Source organism: Rutilus rutilus (genome assembly GCF_951802725.1).
Source record: "Rutilus rutilus genome assembly, chromosome: 2".
In the NCBI taxonomy this organism is placed as follows: domain Eukaryota; kingdom Metazoa; phylum Chordata; class Actinopteri; order Cypriniformes; family Leuciscidae; genus Rutilus; species Rutilus rutilus.
This window is the reverse complement of record NC_140210.1, coordinates 43,774,580-43,783,866: the sequence shown is the minus strand read 5'-3', so window position 1 is coordinate 43,783,866 and position 9,287 is coordinate 43,774,580.

Below are 9,287 nucleotides of genomic sequence, written 5' to 3'. Positions count from 1 at the left end.
AAACATAGGCCTATATTAGAGGTCTTCATGGGTCCACTTCGATACGAAAACCCAAACAGAATGATGTAAGCAAGATTTTGCTTTACTCTGGATCAAAAATACAACTAGTCTAGTTAGTTTGTTCCCATGCAGGGTGGAAAGTGTGGCAATGCATTTCAGGTCAAATAGGTTGGGATTAAAATTAGTACACGTTATAGTACGTAGTATACGCATGCAGGCTTTCCATTTTTTTCCTGTTAAAGTGTGTTTCTCACAAACAGTTAAAACTCAAGAAACAGTTTTATATAGCCCTAGACTATATGCGATCCTGTCTTAGACCTCCCGTTTGTCCGGTATTTGCATACAGATAGACAGGCTGCATTTTGTTATGTAATTCATTGTTTCTTATAGCCTTAATAGTTTAGTTTAGTCACTTCCTCCAATTTTATGTTAAAAAGTAGCTCATCAAATGTAACCTACATTTAGAAGAAGTTTTAGTGCACAATTATTTATGAATTAAGAATTCTCCATGAACACAGATTTTACTGACAAATAAGCTACGTGTGAATCAATGCACTATTAGACCCACCCTCCTTATGTTGTGCAGAAATGGGTTTGTGTGTTTCATTTTATTATTATCAATTGTGAAAATGTTATAGTTTCATCGAAAAAGGCAAATGTTTTGATGTTGCTTTACATTTATTGAAATGGAATTAAACATGAAACAACCCATTATACATTCAGAAGATTTGAACAAACTGTATAATTATGTCAGAGAAGCAAACAAAACAAACAAAAAAAGAGAAAAGAGAAAAAATACAATACAGTGTATGACATGAGCCTTTTAACCATTCATAAATTACTAGGCTATTTGTTCATTTTATTTTCCTGCAGGTGATTGTAAATTGTGATGGAGCCTGTGGTGGAGCTTAAAGGTGGATGTTAAGGTGGGGCTTGGGATAGGGCTTGTGAGGAGGCTTGTGGGGTCTTGTGGTAGAGGTTTTGGTGGGTATTGGGGTGGACGTTATGGTGCGTCTTGAGGTGGAAGTTGCGGTGGGACTTGAGGTGGAGGTTTCAGTGGGAGTTAGGGTGGGGCTTGAGGTGGAGGTTGTGTTGGAGGTTGCAGTGGAGCTTGAGGTGGAGGTTGCGCTGGGGCTTGAGGTGAAGGTTTCGGTGGAAATTGCAGTGGGGGTTTCAGTAGAGTTTTGAGTTTTTTAGAGTTGCCATCAAAGCAAAAATACTCTAAACGTATGATTTTTGAGTGCAATCAAAGCCAAAAGTAATTGATAATACCAAACTATTTGGATTATTTGAATTTGTAATTTAGTAAGGCAACTTTAAAAGTTGAAAATATTATATATGATTAAATGTGGAATTATTATAATTTATGTTTAAATATTAAATATTATCTATAGTAACAAAATAAATATGAACTAGACTTTTATGCATGTAAACAGTCAGAATATTCTGGACGAACAATAGTTATAGAAATAATACCCCATTAAATTAATACATTTGCTTTTATTTCTTTTAATAATCCTTTATTAATTCATGTACTAAAATATAGTTTTGGAAGCATGTACTGTAATTTTAAAAATAATTGTATTTGTGTATGATACTGAAAACCACTACACCAACTCATTACAAGAAACTGTGAAACCCTTATTTGATTTTATTATTTACTATATAAAATTTAGTTAGTTAGTAATTACACGTCTAATCTGGTTCTCTGTGGTGTCACATAACCTGTGCATGACATTGGATCCCAGCTGAGACAAAAAGGACTCTTTAGATGTGTTCTCGACTGTCTAAAAGATGCACAAAGTCACTATTGTAATTTACTCAGACCTTGCTGTCACCCAGTTCCACGAAAACCAAACCGCAACGTTTCATACTCAACACACAGTGTCATAAAACCGCCTTCATACAACAACCTCAAACTCTTTTATTTCACACACAGATGCGCCTCTCAGGGGAACACAAGTCAGTCTATATTAGAGTGACTAAACGTCCCGCTTTCCAGGGACAGGTCCTGTTTTTGGTGGCTTGAACCTGTCTGGAAATGTCACCTGAAATGTCCCAGTGTTTTTTAATTATACGTTCAAAAGTAAAACAATACCGATTTGAAAGAAGCAGAGAGCACAGGTTCACTCCACCAACAGAGGGCGCTGCGAAATACACGACGTCTCAACAATCATACTAAAATATGTTTGAGTGTGTTGAAAGTTATAACATTACTCTGTGCGTTCTCTCTGTGGCTGGTATGAGACACTTGTTGCACACTGCAGTATGGTAGATCGAAAATACAATATCATATTTACTCTTTCCCCGTCAGTGTTTAAAAGAAAAGTTGCCAGCCACCTCCAGCATTTCTGATCATTTTAACAAAAGTTTCATGGCCCCCAGAATATTTTGTCGTATGAATATGTGAACATGCAGGAAGGGGACACTTGTGCTTTTAGGGAGCACACTTTAACATTTATCTTAAAGTTAGTTCACCTAAAAATGAAAATTCTGTCATCATTCATTCTTATGCCATTACAAATATGACTTTCTTTTGTTGAACATCAAAGAAGATATTCTGAGAAATGTTTTTTTTCATCCATACAATTGAAGTCAAGGGGCACCGAAACGGTCTGGTTACCAACATTGTTTAAAATATCTTCTTTTGTGTTCAACAGAAGAAAGAAACTCATACAGGTTTGGAGGGTGAGTAAATAATGACAAAATGTTCATTTTTGGTTGAACTATCCCTTTAACCTATTTTCAGGATTTTTGGAAGTCATTTTTACTGGGTCAAGTATCACTCTGCAATCTATACACATGAATTAAAATGATTTCAAGTTCTTTCTTTTTTCAATTAATCTTGTATTGTAGTGTGATATTTAGCAGTGATTTTAGATACTTTTAATATCTAGGCACTTTTCTGCATCTTTAAACTTGACACACTATATTACAACTAATAAGATCTGTTGCATAATCTTAAAGATGGGCATTAACACAAACCATAAACATAAATAATAATGTATCTGTAATATTATCATGCATGCTCCATTTATAATAGCAAAAGTAAACCAATTATTTATCAGTTATTTTGTTCTCTGATGAAATATCTCACTAAATGTGGCTTCATTTTCACCACGGCTTCTTTTGCCCTCTTTTAGCTCTGCGTAAAAAACTGCTTTGGCCAGTCGGCTGTCACTCATCCGGCGCACATGTCCAGCCCATCGCAATTGTGATGATGTAATAAGGGCTTCAACACTGACAGAGCCAGCTCGTTGGATTACCTCTACATCTGGGATTCGATCCTGCCATCTGATGTGTAAGATGGCACGTAGATGACGTAGCTGAACTCGTGTGAGTATTTTAATATGCCTGCTGTAGAGCGTTAAACACTCGGTGGCATAGAGCAGGCAAGGAAGTACAGCAGCATTAAAGACTTTCACTTTTGTGCTTTACGAGATGTCGTGACAGCTCCAAAAGCGTTTCTCGCGAGAGCCAAAAGCCTTGGTAGCAGACTGAATTCTCCTCTCAACTTCCAGATCTGAGGAGTTTGTGTAGGTCACTGTACTGCCTAGGTATGTGAAGGCCTTGACAGATTTCAGGGGCTCTCCATGCACCGTCACTGGCTGTGGCTCTCTCATATTGTTGGAGCACATTGGTGGTGGTTGATATAAAAAGTTCGGTCTTAGAGATGTTAATGTTCAGTCCGAACAGATCTGCTGCCACGAAAGCTGGTCTACTATATGTTGCATGTCTTCAGTGTTGCTAGCCACGAGAGCAGAATCATGTGCATAGAGCAGCTCCCGGATGCATAGTTCTCTGGTCTTGGTGGTTGCTCTAAGTCGGGCTAAGTTGAAAAATGTGCCGTCTGTCCTAGTGCGAATAAAGATCCCCTTGTGCAGATCAAGGCCCATTGAATCTACACTGTAAAAAATAAAATCGTAAAAAAACGGTCATTGACTGTCAGCTACGGCTGCCAAACAAAAACCGTTAAAATAAAGTAAAATATCCTAATTTAAATTAAGTGCAAAAAACTTTTACAGAAATTTTCCTTAAATGTTTTACGGAAAAACAGTGTTATTTTACAGCTATTTCCTGAATTATTACGATCAAACACCTTCATTGTAAAAAAATCCCATAAAAAACAGTCAAATGACTGTCAGCAATGGCTGCCATACAAAAAACGTAAAATTAATGTAAAATATCCTAATTTAAATAAGTGCAAAATACTTTTACAGAAATCTTCATTAATCTTTTTTAACAGAAATACACAGTTAAAACACAGTTAATTCACATTTTTTCTGATTTTTTACTGAAAAACATGCAGTTAATTATATGCATGATTTGCTGTGACTATACGTCACTACATCAGCAACTACACAGTTACTGTCTGTTAAATAAAGCAACATGCAGCATTTCATCATGGTTTCTCTGCTCATCCTGGACTGAAGCTCAGGCTCTACTCTTCAGCACAATGGTGACACACAAAACACACCATACAGAAACACTTTAAACCCCATCAGAACATTAAACACTATCAGGATCTCAGCATCTTCACTTATTACAATCCAGACTTTATTTCTTTCATACTAACATTCTTATTGAGAATTAACAGAGGTGTAGAAGTTGAAGTTTTATTGAAAATAATCAAGTTTGATGTCACCATGATGGAGATCAGTGTTTGCTTTAGTTGGGCTCTTGACCTTTTAGTGTTGTACTTCAGTTTTTCTCTGGCTGCTTTAACTGTGTGTCTTTGATGCATGTTAAGGTAGGAATCCAAGAGAAACTCAGATCAGATGATGTTGGTCTCTTTTTAGTGATAATAGTTATCATGTAGTGTCCTGCTTCATTGACACCACCTGAAGTGTAATATCTGATAAAGTAATTAAATATTAGTAGTTAATTTTTGCCTGATAAAGCTGCTATATAAGATCCTGCAGCTGTGATACTCAGATTTTATGATGTCATTATACAGAAAATGTTTTGACAGGATTATATAGACTCACTCAGACATCAATAATCAGCGTATGAATCTCAACAATGGTGACAACGAAAAAAAATCTGAACTACTATAAAGTCACAAAAAGGCTTTGTTGGTTGTCACCATTGTTGAGATTCATATGTTGATTCTTGATGTCTATACTACAAAAAAAAAAATTAACCAGCTCAAAACTTTTTCCATATAATATATATCTTTTTAAATTTCAGATTATTACAATATTGTTGCCAAGGATCATGTGAGAAATTATGACATTAGAGACTTTATATAAAGCTAAATTCCATCTACATATTATGTAATCTAAACTAATATATTCAGAGATTTGACTGTCATATCAGTGAATCAGATCATCACGATGACTGTAATATCACTGATGAATGACCAAGATCATCTGATATTTCTCCTGCATTTATTGCTATAATAAAGGTGCTATAATAAAGGTGTATTAAATACACAGTTAAAGCAGCCAGAGAAAACTAATGTTAAAAACTCACGGGTCATGGTGACAACCAACAAAGCCTTTTTGTGACTTTACTTTTTTTTCGTTGTCACCATTGTTGAGATTCATACGCTGATTATTGATGTCTGAGTGAGTCTATATAATCCTGTCAAAACATTTTCTGTATAATGACTTCATAAAATCTGAGTATCACAACACTGCAGTATCTTCTATAGCAGTTTTATCATGCATAAATTAACTAATATTTAATTACTTAATCAGATTTACACTTCAGGTGGTATCAATGAAGCAGGACACTACATGATGACTATTATCACTAAAAAGAGACCAACATCATCTGATCTGAGTTTCTCTTGGATTCCTACCATAACATGCATCAAAGACACACAGTTAAAGCAGCCAGAATAAACTTAAGTAAAACACTGAAAGGTCAAGAGCCCAACTAAAACAAACACTAATCTCCATCATGGTGACATCAAACTTTATTATTTTCAATAAAACTTCAACTTCTAAACCTCTGTTAATTCTCAATAAGAATGTTAGTATGAAAGAAATAAAGTCTGGATTGTAATAAGTCAAGATGCTGAGATCCTGATAGTGTTTAATGTTCTGTTGGGGTTTAAAGTGTTTCTGTATGGTGTGTTTCGTGTGTCACCATTGTGTTGAAGAGTAGAGCCTGAGCTTCAGTCCAGGATGAGCACAGAAACACTGATGAAATACTGCATGTTGCTTTATTTAACAGACAGTAACTGTGTAGTTGCTGATGTAGTGACACAGCAAATCATGCATATAATTAACTGCATGTTTTTCAGTAAAAAATCAGAAAAAATGTGAATTAACTGTGTATTTCTGTTAAAAAAGATTAATGAAGATTTCTGTAAAAGTATTTTGCACTTATTTAAATTAGGATATTTTACATTAATTTTACGGTTTTTGTATGGTAGCCATTGCTGACAGTCATTTGACAGTTTTTTATGGGATTTTTTTACAATGGAGGTGTTTGATCGTAATAATTCAGGAAATAGCTGTAAAATAACACTGTTTTTCCGTAAAACATTTAAGGAAAATTTCTGTAAAAGTTTTTTGCACTTAATTTAAATTAGGATATTTTAGGATATAGGATTATTATATTTATTATTATTTATTATTATATTATTATTATATTTCGTTTTTGTTTGGCAGCCGTAGCTGACAGTCAATGACCGTTTTTTTACGATTTTATTTTTTACAGTGTAGCATAGTGTGGATGTTCCATGACGCCACAATCAACTTTTTACTTTTCCTGTTTCGACCGCTGAGGTGAAGTCCCGCTGGTAGCGGTAAACCAGCCAGGATGTGTTTTTTTACCCCACCTTTTCTAAGAGCTTCCCCTTCTGGGGTAGGCAGTGCTATTCTATTTTTTATAGAATAAGAGCATGGAAAAGGTGACATGATTCATTGCATTATTTTCTACAGTATGATTGGTTCTTCATATGTATAATTCAGCAAACCCTTCTGTTACTAGGTAAAAGCAAATCTGGATTTCTTGATTTCTTCACTCAGTCTTTACTTTACTCAGTCACAAGTTTATATATTTAGACATCTGTAAAGTTTAACCCTTTTGTTATTTTCAGACACACTTTGGCCCAGGTGTTGGGGACATTTAGTTTTCAAAAGCATATAAATGTTAATCCTGCAAGAAAAAGAAATGTTAGTTATGATGATGATTAATTAAAAAATTCCATTACAGTAGCAACCATTATAGTCTGAGTTTTACAACTCTTTGAGCGAACGCAGACAGAATGACGAATCATTCATCACTATTACTCACACGCCGCAGCTTATTCATGTGGTTTTGCGTCTTTGCATTGGTCATCAAGTAATTCTTGCAGAGTTTAAAAGGTTTTGGCTCAGTGACTTACTCTTTTCATCACTACCACCAGAGAATAAACTGCGCATTGCACCCAGTTTCAGGAAATTGTTTGGTGTGATACGATTCCAAATTTAGGGGAACCGCCCCTTATGCTTATGCTATCGCTTGTTTCGGCTGCTTCTTCACCTGTGTTTTGATCCGGATAACAGCGAAAACACAGAAAGCCAGAAATTTCTGTCAATGGCGAGGAAAGAGTTAATAAAAGCTGGATGCCTTGTGCTTCTTTATGGAATGCAGTTAATTTTAAAATATATTGTATGGTGGAGAAAATTACTATAAATAACTTGTGACACGCCCATATATATTTAGAACAATAATATCTTAGTAAAAACCTAAAGTAATATTGACAAACTATATATCATTTTGAAAGCTTACAATCCCTAGTTTTCATATTTGGTTGCTGTTTTTTAAAATAAATTACAGAGGAGCAGTAATTTATCAATTTGGAACAAGAATATTTCATATTCATTAGGCGTGTTTAGGCCTTTTTTTTTTTAAATAGAAATAAACATGAAGAATCATGAAAGATTGGTTGAAACCTCAGTTTGTTTTCATGCCAAGAGTTCAAAAGATAACACCAATTAAATTTTATGACAAAAAAAGGTCTGAAAATGTTTCGAATATATAGAAAAATATTATGGATTTGTGATACGGCAGTGAGCTATAACGCACATATGTGCTCTTTTGTGTGTTCACTAGAGGTTGAAATCAAATCAAATACTGCCAAACCACCCATACTATTTCTGAATAGTATGTATACTTCATAAATTGTATGAAATTATGGAAATACATGGTTCAGATCACTCAAAACATATATGAAAATGGAGGCGCCCTTATATGGTCAGTAAGGAAGCTTGGCTATCCATCTAGTGAAAAGGTTTGGTACTGCGCCCAAATAAAATATTACTGAAAGCAAATTTTTTGAGATATCAACCTAAAATTTGGAACACAACTTGTTTAGATATTTGGCTTTAATTTTCTTGCAGTTTTAGAGTAAAATATATTTTGTAATTTTCATAAACTCAAACTTATATAACTTTTTTCTGTTCCACTTTCATAATTTATTATGTTTTATAGGCAAATGTCTTCTTTAAAACAAGACCAACCATATGTCTATATTCCAAAGCATTCTTGAATTACAACCATTTAAGTTTGGATAGTGATTTTCATGTCTATGCGAAAGGTACCTCTTGTCTCTGAGGTACAAACTCGCAGTAAATCAGGAAAACAAGAGATTTAAACAATAAGTCTAACCGTGTTGAGCTTTATAACAATGATTCGTTTCTGTCGATAAATGTATCCAAACAGTTGCGTCTGGTGACGTCACTGACAGGCGACCCAACGGCACGGTCCGTAACACAGAGAAATTAGCTATTTTAACCAGTTTTTAAACATCGTTTGAAAGATTTGGGGAAATGTAAGTACCAAGTCAACAAAATATATAACACTGTTTTAGTAGTTCTACCAGAAAGACTCGGGAGAATAAATACTGAGACAATTATACATTTATTAACAGTCCAGCAAGCAGTAAAGTTCTTTGGCGTAGGCCCTGTCCGTAGCTCGCAATCTGAGGGTCCGGACTCTGCATATCCTGCCTGAAGACAAAGGCAGGGGCGCAGCCGACCCCCTGTGAGGTATAGGAAGGGACCATCCTGGTGGTGGTGGTGGGGAGGATGGAGGGAAGGGTCCGTCTTGGAGGTGGTGGGGAGGATGGAGGTGAATGGAAGCATCAGCATCTGCAAACTCAAACGTGTGTAAATACCAGTCTTTTATACCACAAGTATTAGAATGTGATTGGAAAGATGAGAAGGTAAAGTGATGTAACAATTGATTCTTCCCGGCAGAACTTATGCTAAAGCTTTCATTTTTGGGATATTTTAATCCAAAAATCATTGTGCCTTTATTCATCAAAATAATCGACTGATTGCTCGATT